We start from the raw sequence: 19,646 nt of genomic DNA, 5'->3' as shown, positions 1-19,646 counted from the left end.
GAACGCTATTCCCTCACCCCAGCATTACGATCAGTATTAGGGTTAAAGCACATAGCACCCCTAAGTGCTCAGCACTCGGGGGCCCCTCGCCCTTTGCTCCTTTCAGGTGGGGAACCCAAGCCCCCTGGACTCCAAGTGCTCCTCTTGGCTGCTTCTGCTTCCAGATCCACCTGGCACCAGACAGCATTTCTCTCCTCACACTGCTACCACGCCAGCACCTGCCAGTGACACCTCACTCCCGCCCCTCCTCTGTTCTCCCATGAGAGAAGGCATTTCTAAAACACGCACATCACATCACGCCACCTCTCCCCACGCCCCAAAGCTCCCTAGTGCCTTTTTACTGAGTGCAGAATAAAGCCCTAACCCTTCACCATTGCTGTCAGAGTTGCATCTGATCTAGGCCCGGCCTACCTCTTCCTTCTCACTTACCTGCTATTGCTGCATCCTATTAATATGCTTCCCCAGGTATACTGGCCTTCTCTGGCTCCCAGAGTACAGCCCACTTTCCTTCAACCTCAGGGCCTTTGCATAGCGCTTGGCACTACCCACAAAATTAACTTCAGTATTACCTATCTGTTTATTTGCTGTTCCCCCTTGGGAATGTAAGCCATAGGAAAGAAGTCAACTTTTTTTTTCCCATCCTAGAATAAGCTTGGAACCATGCTGGTTGCAGAGTTGGCACTTGGAAAGTATTTAGTGAATACATTCTGAATAAGTACGTAGAATGCGGCAATAATATCATCCTAGAAGTTGGTGACTAGATTTGAAAATCTATGTTGTTTCTATGTTTAAAGATTTTGTGATTCCTTTTTTTTTTAAAGTCTGTGATTTCTTGAACAGTAATATTGAATCCCAGAATAATTTTAAAGAAATGCAGTTGGAAATTTTTCAGATACCCCACATGTGATCATCTGGATTAAGTATGCCAAGTCAAAATGATTCAAGTATCAGCTCTAATAAAAAGATAAGAAGACTTAAATTTTTGTAGGCATCCTTTGTTTTTTTTCTTTCTGTTTGGTTTATTGAGACAGGGTCAAACTATGTGACCCAGGCTGGCCTGGAACTCACAGCAGTTCTCCTGCCTCAGCCTCCCCAGTGCTGGGATGACAGGTGTGCACCACCATGCCCAGCTTAGGCCTCCTTCGAAACCACTTTAAATTTTTGTTTAGGTAGCAGTTACATGGTTGGAGCAACCCTGTTCACAGTTTGCTTAGCACGCCTTTCTTCAGAGACTCAGATAAGGACACATCCGCTCAGGTGAGACCCAGCAGCTCACACCCCAGGGAAGGAAGCAGGGACTGTACAAGAGGAAAAGAAGAGAAGGCAGCTCTTTCTCAGGGAGGAGACCAGGAAGAACAGCTAATTGACAAATGTGTGTTCCTCTTTTGAGCAAATCTTCCTGGCTCTACCTGCAGGAAATGTCCCGTATTTATCCACTCATGAAAAGGCAGACTCTGGGTTGGTGCGCAGGACAGATCCAGAACCAACTTATACAAACTACGGAAGGGCAGCTTTTGGCTCTGTGGACGGGGCCGGGAAGGGGCTCTCTACTGAGTTTAAGACAGGCATGGACTACGCACCTGAAACATCTCCCCGCAAAAAAGTTTCCCTAGAATCTCAGACCCTTGGCTTTGTATTCTGACCTACAGCAAGTTACGAGCGCTTTCCTACCAGAAGAGATTTCTTACCGGACGGTGACACAGGCCCTCAAGGAAGCCCACGTTTAGGGACAGAAGATGAGCCTGCAGAGCTGACAGGTGTCTTCGAAGTCCTGCAGCCTGCAGCTGTGCTACCTGCTGCCTGTCTCTTCCAGGAGCCCGGCCGGGATCCTGGGCCGAGGTGGACCCTCTTCGGCCTGACCCTCTGTCTACCCCTTTCCCCTCCTCTGCTTTTCATTAGAATTCCTCGGGGCCCCTGAATGCTTTGCAGAAAAATGAGCCCGTTTTATTTTTGGAACCCAGAGAGGGAGCCTTGAGGGGGTTATTGTGTTGCTTTTAGCAGCTAAACAAAAAGGTGTGAAATCATTTGCTGGCTGCTCTAGAATGAGAAAGAAATAAATAAAAATACAGAAGGAAGGTTCAGGACAGTGTGTGGCAACTTGGACTTCGCCTGGTGACAGGGGCTTCTGGGAGGCTTATTAGTAACCCAAGCAGCTCCTGGAACGTCTGCAGTTTTCTCACCTTCCCCGGAAGTTACTAGAATAGTGCAGAAGCCACTGGGATTTATTTTTAATGATTCATTTTGCAATACTATTTCCATGTTACTTAAAAAAAAAAAAAAGCTTGGGGAAGAGACTAGGACTAGTTTGAGAAAATGCTTTCAAGCTTTTAGGAACACCCAGGCATGATGGTACATGCTTGTAATCCTAGCACTCTGGAAGGCTGAGGCAGGAGGGTCCACACGTTCCAGCCCAGCGTGGGCAATTTGGCAACCTCGAGAGACCCTGTCTCAACCTTAAAAAAAGGGAGGGGCTGGAGATATAGCTCAGGGCAGGGGCCCTAGATTCAGCCCTCTGTCCTGAAAACAAAGATACTAAAGTCCTTAGTAACATGTGTGGGGAGTACAGGAAAGAACTGGGATCGCTTCTGTGCACAGGCGAGTCTTGAACTCAGGCCTCCCCGGACCTTAGGGAAGATTTGAGCAAGAGGACCTCTTGTGACACTTGAGGTTTTCACCTCCCCCTGGTGACCTTCACTGGAGGCCACCTCATATTTAGGGGACGGAGGACCACAGACACTTCTTAGAAGAACATCATATTTTGAAATGTTTCTTTATTAGCAGGGCAATTTTACTTGCAATTGGCATCTTTGATGTGGTTGGGTTTTTCTTTTATAATTATGGACTTTTCAAAAAACTGCCCAAGAACATGCTTATTCACCAGATTTCATCACTGTTTACATTTTGGCCAGTCTACGTGGTCGGGCCCCTCCCACCCCCTTGCTTCTGCCTTCCTCATGCTGAGGAGGACAGCGGGCCTGGCACTGGGTGTGTGACATGCCGTCCCGGCCCTGATGCCAGCTTCATCGCTCAGCACCCTGGCTTGGTCAGCACGCGTGCTGGAGTGTTTGGCAGCCTGGCTTTAGAACTTCGGGGCTGCCTTACTACTGGGGTTGAGTCTCTTTTTATTCAGCACTCAAGGCTGAAAGTGCAGAATACTGAAATGGCAGGATGGGCCAGACCTTCTCCACGCTATAGTCACTGGGATTGAGTAATTTACCCACAGGACGCATAACACTGATCTCCCCCACGGCCAGGGGTTATGCTCCCTGCCAAGAGGTGGTGAGTCTCAGACTGGCAAATGGCAATGCAAACCAGCAGAATGGCAAGTTCCTCTTAGGGAAGAAACTGCCTGAGGAGGAGAATCCTATGCCAAGCGGCAACTTGGATGAGACAGGGAGTAGGAACCAAGAGACAAGGGAGCCAGGCACTCTCAGGGAAGAGAGGAGAAAGGAAAAGAGTGGGGAAGAAAAATAGGAACCACAGCGTGGGCAGGAAAGGAGAGAGAAGCGGGTGGGGAAAGGACCGAGGACGAAGACAGATGCACGTGGGACAGGATGGCTGTGGGTTCAGCCACCGGACAAGGCCCCATGCTGTTCTCCCAGCTTGGACGATGCTCCTGGAATACATTCAAAACAACATGTACAGCGGATTGTGTAAGACACGTATACACGTACATGTGCACATCACACACACATAGCAGCTGATAACCTGAAACAAGCTAGTGCAGAATAGCAGTTCAGTGTCAGCAGAGACTGAAAACTCAGCCCTTGGGTGCCTGCCCTTATGCTCCCAGAACTAGAGATCCTCTGAAATCCCATTAGATTCGTGAGAGTCCAGGTGGCTTGGGAAAGCACATGAAGGGACATCTTGTAGGACAGACAGGGCTGACTTCACTCCAGAAAGTGGAGCTTGGTTCGCAGTTTTACACTGTAGGCTTTAGAGGGCATCATGGGACTATGGGGGTGGATCCTGAAATCGTTATCTATCAGACTTCTATTACAGCTGGCCCAGTGCTCCTTCCCTTTCTTTCTAGCTAGTGAATTCCTACCCATCTTTTATGATTCCATTTAAATGTCACCTTTTCCATGGGCTTTCCCTGCCCCTCAAAGGGCAATTTTCCTCTTCTGTGCTTCTCCTCTGTGTGGACTTCTGTATTACAGCTCACCTCATACTTCGTCACATAGTTTTGATCCAACAAGGAAGACTTCATGGTGTTACCTATGAATTCCTACTGCCCAGCAAGACATGTGTCACTTTGGCCACGTAACCCCTGGGCATGTGGGCCACAAAGGGAAGCTTAAGAGTGGATGCCCTGCCTCAGAAAAAGTGACTGCTCGAAAATGGCGGCACCCAAAATGGCGACACCCATGACTGCCCCCCCAGTCACAGTGTGACTAGTTGTCATGTGTTGTGTTTTGCCCCTTGTCCCTACTGTGAATAAGAACCCATTGCTCCCCCCAGAAGTAAAAGCTAGGGAGTAGTCATTTGTTTATTTACTCCCCATGCCAAGACCCAGGGTGATGAGGCTGGATTGCACACGGGGCGTGGGCCTCAGAAGCTTGAGAGCCGTACCCAGCCTGGCCTGTCTGGCTCGTATGCTTGGGCTTGTCGCATAGCTCCTCAGGGACTCTTTCCTCACCCAGTGGTAATGACTGGCTGCACAGGGTGGCTGCAGTGCTTAATTAAGGATCGAGAAGGAGGCAGAAAACACAAACTGCCACATGCACACAAAGATTTTCTCCCACATTTATCTTTGAGCGCAGGAGCCTGTCTGTCGGCAGGAAGTGTTCAGGACCTAGAAGAGTATTCTGATGACAAATGGAGACACGTCACTCGCTAGCCGGTCTTTTCCTAAAACGATTCACTTGGTCTTTACTGGGAGTAGACCTTGGATTTGTTCCTTTTGTTCTAGAATGTTCTGCGGCCCTCACTGCTCACTTTTTGTGTGCGGCTTGCTAACTCTAGGCTTAGTTTCCTTGACTGTGAGGATTTTATTTTATTTTAGTGGTTCCTTGATGCTTAAATTCACTGCGATGGTTTAAGCTTTCCTTTCACATCCTGTACTCAAAACCATAGGAGTTCATGAGTGAAGCTCAGGGTGCTGCCCCCAGCTGTGAGTCCCCCAACTCTGCCTGGCTTCCTGGGTCCCCTTTTCTCGGGGGAGATCAGAAACCCTGGGCAGATACAGGCAGCATCTGCATTGTTAGTTGTCCCCTGATTGTACTGAGAAAACAGGCTCGGCTCCTCCATCCTAAAGCAAGAGAGGAAGGTGGGAGAGAGGAGAACGAACCCAAACCGTGGGTTGAGTGAGTTATGCACGAAAAGCATTCTTGTCACTGGTACAGGTCAGCTTCTTAATCAGATCAGAGAGGCTGTCCCTGCGCCGGGGCTATTCAAGGACAGAGAGAGGAGCGAGCCAGACACCCAGGAGGCTCTCAGAAATGCCATGCGCAGTGCTCGCCCTGGAGACAGGCAGACACGCAGAGCGCGGCCACTGTTCACACACAGCCTGCCGGGTCTGCTCAGTGGACACGACTAAGAAATCCCCCTCTGCCCACCAGCCTTACAGTGCATGGACTCCTGCCCCAGGGATCAGGCGAGGAGGAGGCGGAGGAGGAGGAACAGCAGGCAGCTATTGTGGTTGCTGGGTCAGGTGGCTGCAGGGAGCTCCACGGTTTACCTGGGAGGACGAGGACACAGGCTAAAGGGCAGGACACAGCCGCCGTGGAGGGAGGCGGAGGGCGGCAGCGAGCATGCTTTGGATGGACCCCAGGGTCACTTCTATGTGCAAGGGGACCTGCAGGTGTCTTCCCAACATGGCCCCGAGCATGGGACAGATAACCCAGAAAACCTGATATGTAACATGCCACGTCTGGCATTAGCAGAATACGACGTGTATGGCCATTACATTCACCTTGGATGTATTGTTAGTTCATTTATCTGAAATGTTGGGACTGGAAGTGCTTTGGATTTCATTTTTTTTTTTTTTTGATTTTGGAATATTTGCATATACATAATGAGATATTTTGTGAGGTGAGACTTAAACCTAACACAAAATTCACTTGTTTTTCATACATACCTTACGCACATGTGCGGAAGGTCATTTGATACAATATTTTTAGTGTGCCCACGTTTTTACCTCACCCTGTCCTCGTACTGGTGCTCAAAATGTGTCGGATGTTGACAGGTCAGGTTTCTGGATGAGAGATACTCCACGTATCTTTTTTTTTTTTTTTTTTTTTTTTGGTCTTTTTGAGACAGGCTCTTGCTATGCAGCTCAGGCTGGCCTTGAGCTCACTTTGTAGCCCAGGCTGGTCTCAACTCACACCGATCCTCTTGACTCAGCCTTCCGAGTGCTCCATGTATCATTTCTACACTTCATTTAAAAGTCATTTTAGGGAAGTACAAGAACGATTTTGCAATTTTTACCTGGGGTGCTCACAGATCATTTTCTTCGGAGGGTGTGGCCAAGAAAAGGTGAACAGATTACTTCCCCCCAAACCAAAGCATTATCACTGGTCTCCTGCGTGCCTAGGGTAAAATCTTCCGTAGAGGCAGGATATAAAAGAAATGCTACATGTTATGGATACAACGCAGAGACCGACAAACAACACAGAGAGACAAACACAGTGTGTTCCAGGAGGGGCGGATATGTTGAAATGTGTCTGTCGTGAAATCTGATCTTAGCCATCCTTTAGAAAGCAGTCTTTCTGCCTTCCCGCACCTCGGGAAGGCTGCGGGTTTCTAAACGGGCTTCCCTGAGGTTTGGTGACAGAAGCAAATACACTGGAAATATTCTTTTCATCCCAGGCACCTCTGCCTTTTTAGGCAGCAGAGGAAAGGCACTCTTAGTGATTCCCAGAGTATTTTATATCGAATAGCTCATGGAGGGAAAACCAGAGCGAGGTAATTCCGACACGCACAACCCTGCTTAGCCACTCAGCTGGTAAAAGAGTGCAAATGAACTGCTACCTCTGCAAGAGGTTTCCCCCTCCACAACCCACTCTGAGTTCAACTCCCATCACAGGTGCACTTGGCCATGGGCACTGGTAATCTCAGAAGCAGACCAGGCTGCCAAGTTCAAGTTGCCATGACTCTGAACATAGTATGACATTCCCACTCCAAGCCAGCGCCCGTCACCCCTGAGGCTGCCGGGCCAGGGGCCCATCTCGGTACCACTCTGACTCACAGACACTGGCTTCAGCCATGGAGCAGGTGAAGGACTTAAGTGTCACTAAGTTGGTTTCCAGTTGCTTCCAGGAAAAGAAAAATCCGTGGCATATAAGCCCGTTGCCGCTGATACCGGGCACTGTCCCCTGTATTTTCAAGCTGCCGAGAGGCGATCCAGCCAATGCTGTCTTAGCTTTAAGTGCTGCCTCGCACACAGTGAGGGACTCTGAGACACAGAAACCCAGCGAGATGAGAATTCGAGAGTCAGAGCACGGAACACAGCGCTCTGCGCGCGCGTGAAGGCTCAGCCCTGCCCTGCCACCTTCTGACTCTTATCAACTTCAGAACGTTCTGTCTCAGGAGCTGTCAGTCAGCCCCATATCGCGTTCTGCTTTTATGATGCTGATACACATCTATAAGAAAGGAGGCCAAAAGGAGGGATTCACATCCTTCGTTACCTTCTATAAAAGATCACATCGCTCCGACCTCCGACCCCGCCCTCCTGGCCTTGTTCCTGGGCATTTTCTCCCCGTGTTTCCTTTACTTATTTTTTTTGGCAGGTGGGCTAACGGTACTGTTGTATTTGGATCAAGCACATCCACAGAAACTGAGCAAACCCGGAGGTGCCATGAGTCCTAACCTAATAAGTCATGCTAATCACCAGCAGGCCCCTCCAAAAGGAGTGGGGCGGCAGACTCACCTCAGCGTGGCCTCTGTCCCTGCTGGCTGAAAGCTCAGTATGTTATTTTGTCATTTTTGCACAGTCACTTACGTTGACATTTTCCCCCTCTGTGTGATCAAATCTCCAGTGTAAAAATAAATCGAGAAACTTTCTGCTCACACAGTGCTGGGTAGGTGTACCAAGTGACACACGCCGGGAGGTGAGCACCAGTCACGGCTGCTAGCCACATCCTTTCATCTCGAAGGTCCCAAGAGTTAGCAGAACTTTATCTTGATGATGAAATGGCCCTTAGAAGTGGGTAGCGCTGGGTTCAGGATGTGAAGATCATTACTGAGAAAATGTGTTTTCCTTTTAGACAGAGAAACCAACAGCCATACACACTCAGAGGCCAGAAAAAAAAAAAGTTGAGCTCCCACAAAACAAACAAATACTCGGCTTGGTTTCAGGAAGCAGAGAGGGGATCAAACAAGCCTTTCTCTATTGAAGCTGCTGGAGAACACTTATGCTTTCTCAGGCCTCGGCTCCGATTTACGCTGCTGGCTTTGGCTTTTGTAGATTGACCTCAGGAGGGCATTCCAACTTCAGGTTCCTCAGAGCGGCCTCAGAAAAGGAGGCCTGAAAAATCCCTTCGGGGGCGGAAGGAGGAGGAAATACATTTGAATTTCTTTCCAAACACGGTTCAAACTGCTGCTTTGCCCCTGAGGTAAGGCTATCTCAGCCACTGGGGAGAGGAATTCCATGGAGGGAGGGCAGAGAGCGCTCTCAGGGTGTGAGCAGCCCGAGAGCTCAAAAGCAGCAGAAAGCACTGATTTGTGGAGGCCCGCAGAAGGCCTGCTCACGGAAGGAGTTTGCTGTTCCCTTGGAAAGGAGGATTTGGTGCTTGGCTGAATTTTCTTTTTTTTTATTTTCTTGTTTTTTTTTTTTTTTTGAGACGCGGTCTTGCTATGCAATTCAGGCTGGCCTTGAACTCACTGTGTAGCCCAGGCTGGCCTCGAACTCACCTCGATCCTCCTGCCTCAGCCTCCTGAGTGCTGGGATTTTCAAGCAAATTATCTTCCAGGCTGAAGAAGGGAGTATGCCTGTGATATTCTAGTTTCATAAAGCAATGTCCTTTTCAAATCTCAGAGTCATTCATACGCATCACCATGTTTTGGTTGAAATTGTTATCTGCATTGGATGGCTTAGAAGACTGGGGCTCACTACCTGCATAACAAGTTCCAAATTACAGTGCAGAAGAAATACGCAGAAAAGCCAAGTTTCAAACCTGGGCCTTTTGGTCTCCTTTCTCACAGGCTGCACCATCTCCCGACTACAGGCAACCTCTCTAACAGCCCATGTGAAGACGGAGAAATCTGGAACCCTAAAGGGTTCTGCAGAGTGGGTAGAGGCAAGAAACATCATTTTGGTTGATACTACACCCCCACCTTTTTGTGGAGATCTGTGGACGATTTCTCTTAAACCCACATGTTGAGACTTGAGGGGTACATTGGAGCCACACCCAGCTTACACTGGAAGCTCACCTCAGAGATACAAGTGACCAGAAAGCTGCCATCTTCAGAAATGTCGAGTCCCAAAGATGTTCATGTAACCCGTTGCGCAAAGCATGCACCCAGAGGAAGTCGCCCAAACACCAGCCTGAACCATCCTTCCCCAGGCGGAGCGTTCCTATTGAGTCCCACTCCATCCTTGTCCGGCTATATCGGTACATACTCGGCATGCTTTGGGGTTTGGAAAAAAGTTTCCTGCCTGTGCTGAACTTCCCTTTATAGACTGTCTGCAAATCTTTATGCTTTTTCTGTCATGATGTAACAGAGTTGAGTTACCCAAAATATGCACCTATTTTCTAGGGTACAAAATCCATCTGCACGCTGCTACCCAGCGCTCTTCCCCCACGACATTAGGACCCACATGGGTGCCAGCAGGTTCCGCTGCAGGGGACTTCTGGAATCGTTCTCACAAACGGTAGCAGCTGTCCGCGCCCTCCACCCAGCTGAATTCTCGTCCAGGTTGGTACACCGTGTCCATAAAGTCAACTATCCCTTGCAGAGTTTTGAACAGCCACTTTAGTCCCCTAAGTCTGAGAGAGATAAATTTACAATCCACTTTAGGTTTATGTGGGGAACCATAAATATCAGCCTTGAGCCCAGAGGGCTAGAATTTCGTGGGCCATTAAGCATGTCACCAGGTGGAAAGCTGTCAATAGCTGGATGTGAGTGACATGAGATAACGGCAGTCAGCCTGGCTTAGGACAGCTTGCCCTGATCAGAAAGGGTGTCCTTTCCTCTTTATCACGCCTCTGGCCAGTTCTCCCGTCTCCCCTGCGAGTCTTACAGTTTGCCCCCTGCGCTAGCTGGCAGCCGGCTGGTGATACAGGAAGGACGGGGGGTTTTCAGCAGGCAGACCTAGATTGAAGCTCTTGCACTGCCACCTTGTAGCTAGGAAGTTATGCACGCGTTACTTTATCCACGCTGGCTCAGGCTTTTCCAATTGTAAAATTATTGCAGATAATGAATAGGCTAAGAATGGTACAACGAGAACCAGTGAATAGAGCGTATAGGGAGCTGGATTTCCTACTTAGTACACCAACGAGCTTTTGAAGAGCCAGATTGTCTCATAAATAGAATAAGCCTCCTTATGAAAAATGGAAAGCCGGGTGTGGTGGTGCATGCTTGTAATCCCAGCACTCCGGGAGGCTGAGGCAGGAGGATTGTAAGTATGAGTCTACCCTGGGCAATTTAGTGAGACCTTGTCTCAAAATAAAAAAATAAAAAATAAAAACGGCTGGGGATGTGGCTCAGTGTGAAGGTGCTGCGTTAAATCCCTAGTACTACCACCAACCAACCAACTAACCAACACACACACACACACACACACACACACACACACAAAGTAAAAGGAGAGAGACAAAAGTGAAAGCCTCCTCCCACACAGGTTTTGGGCATAAACTGGACACAGGGTGCTGCCTTCTAGGAATAGCTGCAGTCTCAGACTTGCCAACGAGAAGGTCCCTGCTCCTTTTGAAACTCCCTTAGGCATTGATTTGCTTATGAGGCCTTCCAGAAAAGCTAAGACAAATCAGCTCAAACTCCCCAATGAGGGAAAGAGCAGAACATTATATTTTCTCATTTTCATTTTCCTTCTGAAAAACAAATCCCAACCATACTCTTTCCTCCTCCCCTCAATCAGTTGGGGGAGAATCATATTTCCACTGAGTGCACAAACACATCCAGCCATTCTGCAACACTTAACATTTAACACAAACCACATGGCCGTAACTTTTAATTACTTTCCAGCACACAAATAGGTCCATTTTTAGCAAAATCACAATGCTCTGTGCTGCTTCTGGCTCTTCTCCTCTGCACTGCTTCCCCATCTGACTGGCTTGGTGGCACCTTCCCACCCCGCCCTGTGTCGCCTGAGCCCCTGGCACCTGCCAATAAAGCCCCATCAGATGTCAAGCTCGTGCAGGGTTCCAATAACAGTATTCACTTCCTGATCATCAGAGGTCTGCCCTGAGGCCCAATCTGAACGATGCCGGCTTTTTTTTTTCTTTTACCCGAGATGCTACACTGTGGGCCTTCATTTCCACAGGTTATGAGTTGCTTTGAAAGAGAATTTTTTAGCTTGCTAGGGGAAATGACGTGTGAGCCCTCTGGTGAATCTCAACGGACTGGGCAACCCCCAAGCCCTTGTTCTGACACTTGAGTTCGACTGGAAGTTGGCCACCATGTAGAAGCCACAGACAGCGTGTGCATGTATGCACGCATGCCCATGTGGCTGTGTGTACCTTGTGCATGTGCACATGTGCATTGTCACACACACACGGACCACAGAACACACCAGCCGCTTGCAAAGCAGTGTGCGTGCTGTTGGCACAAAGGGAATGTCAAGGGCAGCTTTCAGTGGGAGCAGGGTTGGAAAGATGCGGGGGCGTGTGCGACAGGGACAGGGGAGGGCAGAGACCGGGCTGCCAACCTCACCCTCACGGCCAAGCAGCCGTCCTTCTGCACTGCGCATCGATCAGCCAGGCTCGAGAAAGCAAGGACTTGTCCCAGCCTGGTCTTCATGCGCCCAGGTATGGTTACTTCTATCCACAGAGGAGGCTTAGGAGATGAAGTAACTGCCCACAGCCACCCCGCTTCTAGGTGGCACAGGCTGAGGAGGAGCTCCCGGTGGTCCTTTGGAAGCCCCTGGACTCTGCATGATCATGCCCCGCCGCCCCGCCAGTTCAGAATCTGACTGCTTCTGCCTCTCTGGCCTTGTTTTAGCCGTTTTTTCTCTCTCTCTCTCTCTCTCTCTCTCTTTCTTTGTTTTTCTTTCTTCCTCTCTTTCTCTCTTCCTTTCTTTCTCTCTTTTTCTTTCTTTTTCTCTTTCTCTCCTTCTCTCTCTTTTTCTCTTTCTTTCTTTCTTTCTTTCTTTCTTTCTTTCTTTCTTTCTTTCTTCCTCTCTTTCTTCCTCTGATATTGTATTTCCAATTATTTGTCATCAAAGTCCTTCTGGGCCAAGTTGGTTCCCTTTTTTATCTAGTGTTGTAATGTATGTCCCAGATATCTTACAGTATGCTTTTTTTACTTTTTTTACTTTTTTTTACTTTAAAACTACCAAGATCTTGAGGGACTCGCAAAATCCCAGCAAGAGCATGAGCTCTATCAGGAGCCCCCAACCTCTGTAGCCACACTTCAGATAAGGACGTGGCCTCTTGTTCCCTCCGTGAAAGCTGCATCTTCCAGGGGCTGGGATTTAGAATGTCTATCATTTTAATTCCAGGCACAGTGGAATAAGAACTCAATGGCCAAAGTTTCTCACAGGGTAAGGACAGAGAAGTCTTATTTTTTCCCTTTGCAAATAAAAAGTCCAATCTTCTCCTCTTGAAATAGGGATAACACAAGTGTTTGGATTTATACCTTAAAACATTTGATGGTAGAGCTAGCTTTCTCCTTTATGGATGGTGTTTTATAAGAGGAAGATTTATTTCTGGCCTGGACACAGTGTGAATGTAACGGACATTTTCTCCATATTTGGTTTTACAAATTTATTGTCACCGAAACCGTACGACTAGAATGAAACATCAAAAACAAACAAATAGGCAAAAAAAACAAACAAGCAAACTGACAAAATCCTACATCCCTTCTTCTCCTATCTGCAACTGGAACCCAGACTCTGTGAGATTTGAAATGATGCGTGATCTGGTGACAGTAGGCCGAACAATGCCACCCTGAACCCCTACTCCTAAAGATGTCTACAGCCTAATTTCCAGAACCTGGGAATATATTATTTTAGGCAAAATGGATTTTGTTTGTGTGATTGAGGATTTTGACATGAGAAGATGATTGTGGATTATCTTGGGGCACTCAGTGTGATCACACGGTCCGTATAGGAAGAAGAGAGAGACCAGGGAGGCAGAATGGATGCTTGTGCTTCTGGCTTTGATGATGACATGAAGGCCCACAAAGCAATACGGCAACTGCTGAGACTCGTTAGCCTGTGACAAATGTATGACAGGATGGTTGGCGTTCAGAGCCAACACGCTGAGGTGAACTGACTCCCCCAAAGCTTTACCTAGTAGGTCAGTGTGGTTCCACCTGTGTCCTTTCTGTCTCCCTGGCTACTAATTTGATCAAATTTTGCTCATACAAGCTGCAGGAGTGCAGAGAGAGACCTCCAGCCCCACTCCCAGCCACGCATCCCTGTCCCCCCCCCGCCCCCATCCCATGTCCTTGGTTCATACACAGGTCCTGCAGTCCATGGCAACGTATCTCATCCTTCCTGGGACTCACACACTTTCACCTTTTTCAATTTGTACAAGTCTTCCCATTTAAAGGAAAATAGAGTAAGCCATGCTAGCTGATTGGAAAATAGTTCCCTTAAGGAACTTAACACTGAATAGATTTATTGGTGATTTATGGTAACCTCATTCAGAATACTTTTAGATGTATTATACAGGGATAATCAATGCCTTCCACCAAACTGGAGACATGTAGATGATTCACTTTTGGAATACTGGAACAGGAAAACTAATGATAAAGACTGAAATAATTCCAGTTCTCCTAAGTCAAGATCCAGGAGGTTCTTAGAAATGAGAAAGGGAGAGAACTTGGGAATCTCCACTTGTCAGATGAGGAAATCAGGCCACACGTGAGCGTCCCTAGCTCCTACAGCCAGGAAGCGGCCAGCTCAGACTCGGGCTCGGGCCCTCTGAGTACCCAGTCCTACATGCAAAGCCATCCGATGACGGCCCAAGGGCCTGGGGTATGCAAAAATCAATCCATGCCCATCTCGCCTTCAAAGGTTTGTAGTCTAACCAGGCAGATGACATACGCATACACAAAATTATAAGCCAGGTGAAAGACACATTCTACAGAAGAGATACGGATTAAAATGGAGTCTTCAACTCATTTATCCCAGAGGCTCCCCTCCCCCATTTTTCTTAACAATAGTGAGAAAACTTGTGAGATGGCCAGCTTCTGCTTTTCTGCAAGATTCCTCGAAACCAAGTACTTGGAAGAATGTAGTTAAGGATTGCACAACACGCGGTATTTGAGTATCCAATTTGAAAATATAAACACCACGGCTGACCACACAGCGCAAGCTGGACAGGCCCTGCTGGGCAGGTGTCTCCCTGTCTGCCCAAGCAGGCCAAACCAAACTAGGCGTGGAGTCCAAAAGGAAGGAAAAGGAAAAGTTAAATCCATTGACCACCACCCCAGGAGGCCAAGAGACAGCTTGCTCCCCACGGCTGGTGGCTTGCTCAGAAAATGAAAATACCACACTCGAGCCGGAAAGGAGGGGAGCCTTGGTTTGGGGCGCGACTACAAAGCAGTAGCAAAGAGAGATGAGTGCCTCCTGGAGGCTGTGCTCTGGGTACAAGGGGAGGAAGCGAGACGGCTGAAGAGTGGGATGTGTGAGGTGTGTGGGAAATGCGGGTCATGTGTCTGCAGCACCAGTCGCCCGCAGCATCGGCTGTGTGGGCTGGCACATAGCACTGTGAATGGTAGAAGCCACAAATCTTCAGTGTTTCCTGAACGAAGTTAAAAGGTCTCATCTTCAGAGGGCCAGCTTGGGGACTGGCTCCCGGGAGCTCCATGATGACCTCTGCATTTTCTCCTCATCCTCCTCCCTCATTTTTCCTCCCTTGCCTCTCACTTTGGATACGGGCACCTTAGTGGGTCTGCCTGTAGCTTCGGATGTTTCCGTTGAACCCTGGGACACTGGCCTTTTCCATGCCACTCAGGAAGCCACAAGCAGCCCTGGACCATGGGGAGAACGGTATTTGCATGAACAGAACCGAGGAAAGCAGAGCTTTTGGCCCCGATGACTAGAGGAGCTACTCCCCTGTCAGATTATGCTGCCTTTGAGAGCCTAGGAAAGGAACAAACCTCCCTCTGCAGACAAGAAAGCCAGTTCCAGGGAAGCTGAGCCGGTGTGTATGTTGTGTGTGGGTCTTCAAAAACTTCTGGGAGTCAGGGATGGAAACAAGGTCCTTCCCAGCTTCCAGCTATCCCAAGAGGATTATTAACATGGGTTGTCATTCAGGACAGTAGGAGGTCTTTGAAGGTATAATTTAAGAAAAAAAAGGAATAAAGTCTGGATTTGGTGGTGCATGTCTATAGTTCTATCACTCAGGAGGCTGAGACAGGAGGATTGCCATGAGTTTAAGGCCAGCCTGGACTTCATAGCTCAAGGCCAGTCTGAACTCCAGAAAGTGAGCTTGTCTCAAAGAACCAGCCAATCAACCAACCAACCAATCAACCGGAAAACGGAATGATGTTTCAAACCTCAGGATAAAGTATACCCCAACAGGAACAAAGAGCTCCCACATGGGCTCCCACAGCCCATGCCAGGGGCTCCTCTCAGCCTTACTATGCTTTTCTTCCTGCTCTGAAATGTACTGGGCCATCTCTGTATGCATGGTGACTTCCAGGACACTCCCCTACCCCCCCCCCCCCGTGGCAAGCCCATGGCTTCTGTCCTCAGCACTTGCACCCAAAGCATTAGTAGGGTAGCTCTATGCACTGAACTCTCCTAACTCTACCCCTGACTCCTCCAAAAGAGGGAGCGGGGAAGGAAGGATGGATGGATGGAGACGGACACAGGAGATTCTATCTTATCCTTGGTGGTTTCTATGTTTGCAAAGCAGTTAGGTCAGGGTGGGGGGCTCCCAGTGATTAGATGAAAAGTGCATTTCTGAGGCATCCAGCAGACCAGAGAAGCCTGGACTCTGAACAGAGAGAGAAGATCCAGCTCTGAGGCTGCTCTCTCTGCAGCCCACACGACAGGGCCGAGCCCCTTTGCAGGTTCTTTCTTTCTACTTGTCCTATTTGTGCAGCTCCACTTTTAGGAATCAGAAGGACGCGCTTTGTAAACTCTTGCAAAAGATTTTTTTTTTCTAGTTGTAGAAACTATTTTGTAAATGTCAACCCGATCCTCTGCTGGCTCTCAGAGCTGTTCTTGAGTGCAAAGAAGGTAATATGCTGGCGGGAAAGTTGTGTTTAGCGAGCTTGGGTCAGACGTGCTAAACAGGATTCATTTCTTCGCTAGAAGGAAAACGTCAGCGTTTCAATGGCAGTGTTTGGAATTTCACCTGAAGCTGTCACAGGTCTCTGAGAAAGCCATTGCAGGAGCGCCTGGTGTCCTCGTGCGATCCCTTGGCTGTGGCCCCTCCTTTCTGCCCCTCTGTCCTTTAAGCATACTGACACAGTGCTCGTCCGTGACAGAAAGTCCACACAAGCCAGAGGAGGAAGAAGTGGCCCCCAGCCTGCTGTAGAGCAGCAACAAGAACAGAATTAACAACGATCACTTCTGGGACTTATCATACAACTTGGAAACGGTGTTCAATAAAAGAAAAGATAATTTGGGGCCACGCGACCCGCAATGAACATCTGACACACAGTCACTGGTCTGGATTTAGAAAACTGCCTGGTTCCCCAGAGGGTGGGTTGTTAATGAGGATTTTAAAGGATGAGATTAAGGTAGCCTGCCAGCTGGGGAAAGGGTGGTGGTTTACAGAAGGGCTCCAGGCTGGCTTCCACATCAGTCAGCAAGTGGGACTGATGGAGTGAAACCCTTTCCCGTTGCCCCAAGAAAAGGCCTTCCTGCCCAAGAGCTCTGTTCACGGTCGGATCCTCCAGTCTAGGCTGTGAGGATGATACGAACACTGAAACGATTCAAAAACAAGAACAGTTCACGGTTATGCCTTTTTGCTACCGGAAATGGAGATCAAGCGACTGTATTATCAAAAGCAAATTGTCTCACTTGTGTGCTGACAATCAACGCACGACTTACACAGCAATGTGTGGATTGTCTGTACAGTAATTTAAGAGGACACCGACCACTTCCTGCATCGGACACGCTTATCCTTGTCACCCTTTTCCCACCAGGTGAATACTAATCAGCCAGAGTTAAGGAACCTCCGGTGTAAAATGTAATCATCTTATAACTCACAGGCAACAAGGAGGTTAAGAACAAGTACATTTATTTTAAAGATTTTCAAGGTCATATAAACATGAGCAGCTCAGTTGACACCTCCTGTTTCTCCCTCTCCCCATCACAGCTAAAATGGCACTGAGCCCTTGTCCCAGCCTCCTCAGCATACCTTTGATCTGCAGCACTGTAAACAGATATCTCATCCTTTCATTCATAGCTACTTCAGTCTTTGCCCAATACAGCTTTTAAAAAACAACTCCTGTGTCATTATAATTGACAATATTAAAACCAATTACGTACCATGATGTAACGCGCCATTCTTGATCTAAATGCCATTAATCATTTGAAACACATACACGTGTGTGAAAGTGTGTGTATATATATATATATATATAATATATATATATTATATATATATAATTCTTTTTCTTTTCACTTTTTGGCTTTAGTCAGGATCTAAACAAGGTAAGAGGTGAAACTAATTTCACCCAACTCACAGTCTTTTGTCTTTTAAATATTTCTTTCAGATGCTAACATTCCTTAGACATAAGGTGTCTGGAACACAAATAGTATTCCAGATAAGGCAGGCTTCCTCACCTCTAAATACTTCACTATTTGAAAGGTCTGATTTTATGAATCAGATATAAAGGCAGTGAAAAGCTCAGACCTAGAAAAATATCAAGCAACTCTTATAATTTTTTTACAAGTGCATACGATTTAAGCAATTTTAACTGAGCATTCTGAGGCGAGTTGGTTAAACCTTACAGTATTCCCAGGGAAAATACAGCTGATGAAAAATCTAAGCACCTTTATTTCACTCTAAGCACCTTTGTTTCACCCGGGTAAAGCTGACTTTTCTAGACCATCAAGCAACCCATAGCCAAGGGTAGCATTTTCAGTTGTAGCTTTACCTGCACTTAAAAAAAAAAAAAAAAAAAAACAGAGAGAGAGAAATCTAGCTGGATGTGGTAATAGCAAAGGGCATCCTGGAAATAGAGCTAAGAGCCCGAAACCGTCTTGGACTTGGACTTTTGGGGAGAGGAAGATGAACAGCCTCCCCATTGAGCTCTAGGCCTCCCTGGCTACACTCAGGCAACTGCTGTGAGTCATCGCGAGAAATCCTGTTTTATAACAGCAGTCTGTTTTGTAACATGCACCGACAGAGAAAATAAATAAATAAGTCAATGAAGGGTATTTAGAAACCCAGGCGAGGCGCTGCATCTGGGCGCCGCTGTGCAGATGCTGACGTGTCGGAGTGGCTGCTGGGTCCAGACAGAGGAGGCAGGATCCCGCCCCTTCTCATCCCTTGGCAACCAAGGGGGGGGCTTCCGGCCTGATAACGCATGCCCACAGGAGGAGTAAGCACCAGTTCGACTTTCTTAAAACAGAAGCATTTTCAGACTTGTGTTTTCCTGGACAGCTGCCTAGTGGCTATAATCCATAAGGGCGTGTAATTGACAGTAATGTGAATCACTCACTGAAATTCTGGCACCAAAAAAAAAAAAAAAAAAGAGTCATTTTCTTTTCCAGGAAAAAAATTAAGGAGCAGATTCATCCTGCCCATTGCAAATAGCTATACTTTACGTTTTGGCTTATTATCTATCTTTACGTGTGAAAAAAGTCCCTATCCTTTGCACGTCAAGACCGAGGCAGAGTTGCAAGGCTGCACTGGGATGTGTTGGGTCAGAGAGAGTCTGTGAAGCGGCTAATGTAGGCGGGTTACTCGATACAGTGCACTCGAGGCTCCTCTCCCGAGAGTGAGATGCAGGAGACTGTCCTACCCATGATTTTGCCCCTTGAAAAGCTGCTATCTGCCCTGCCCGGGACCTTGCAATTATTATGGTAATACCTAGGGCAGACTGATCAAGCTGCCATTGAATTTCTTTCCCAGGGACTGAAACACAGAATGTCCAAAGAATGGCTGGGGATTTTCCCAGGTAGAAGCTGCTGGAACCATGGACGCTTTTAGACCAGGTAAAGGTTTTCTCCAACCTATTAATTCTCTTTGAAAAAGAGAAAGAATCATCTGCATTAACTTCACCTCCACCTGAAAGGGCCCCCTCTTTTCCAAGGCAAAGGCACAGAAACTAAACGCTGGAAAGCACAGAAAATCTAACTCCACATAGATAAGCCCTGATTCCATCTGCACCACAGAGGTTCCGATGTTTGTCTTCAAGCTCTGCCCCACAGACAGGAAGCCCTTGTCCGGACCTGCAAGGTGGCTGGAGCTTTGGGTCCCTGAGGACATTGGGGTATTTTGAACTATGAAAACCCCAGGAAGACCTGACGAATAAATAAATAAACAAACAGCACTTTCAAATGCTGGGGTTGTTGTTCGAGGGGGCGTGTATTTTGAATCAGTACAGAAAAG

General features: G+C 47.8%; 1 protein-coding gene across 1 annotated transcript in view; it reads right to left on the bottom strand.

Annotated features, from left to right (window-relative positions):
- Window positions 1-19,646, bottom strand: part of Rora (RAR-related orphan receptor A) — a 172,413-nt gene that overhangs the window by 138,995 nt on the left and 13,772 nt on the right. The window lies entirely within an intron of this gene.

Source organism: Chinchilla lanigera, unplaced genomic scaffold (assembly GCF_000276665.1).
Source record: "Chinchilla lanigera isolate Chin_1 unplaced genomic scaffold, ChiLan1.0 scaffold00049, whole genome shotgun sequence".
Classification (NCBI taxonomy): Eukaryota; Metazoa; Chordata; class Mammalia; order Rodentia; family Chinchillidae; genus Chinchilla; species Chinchilla lanigera.
This window is presented reverse-complemented; position numbering and strand designations above follow the sequence as displayed.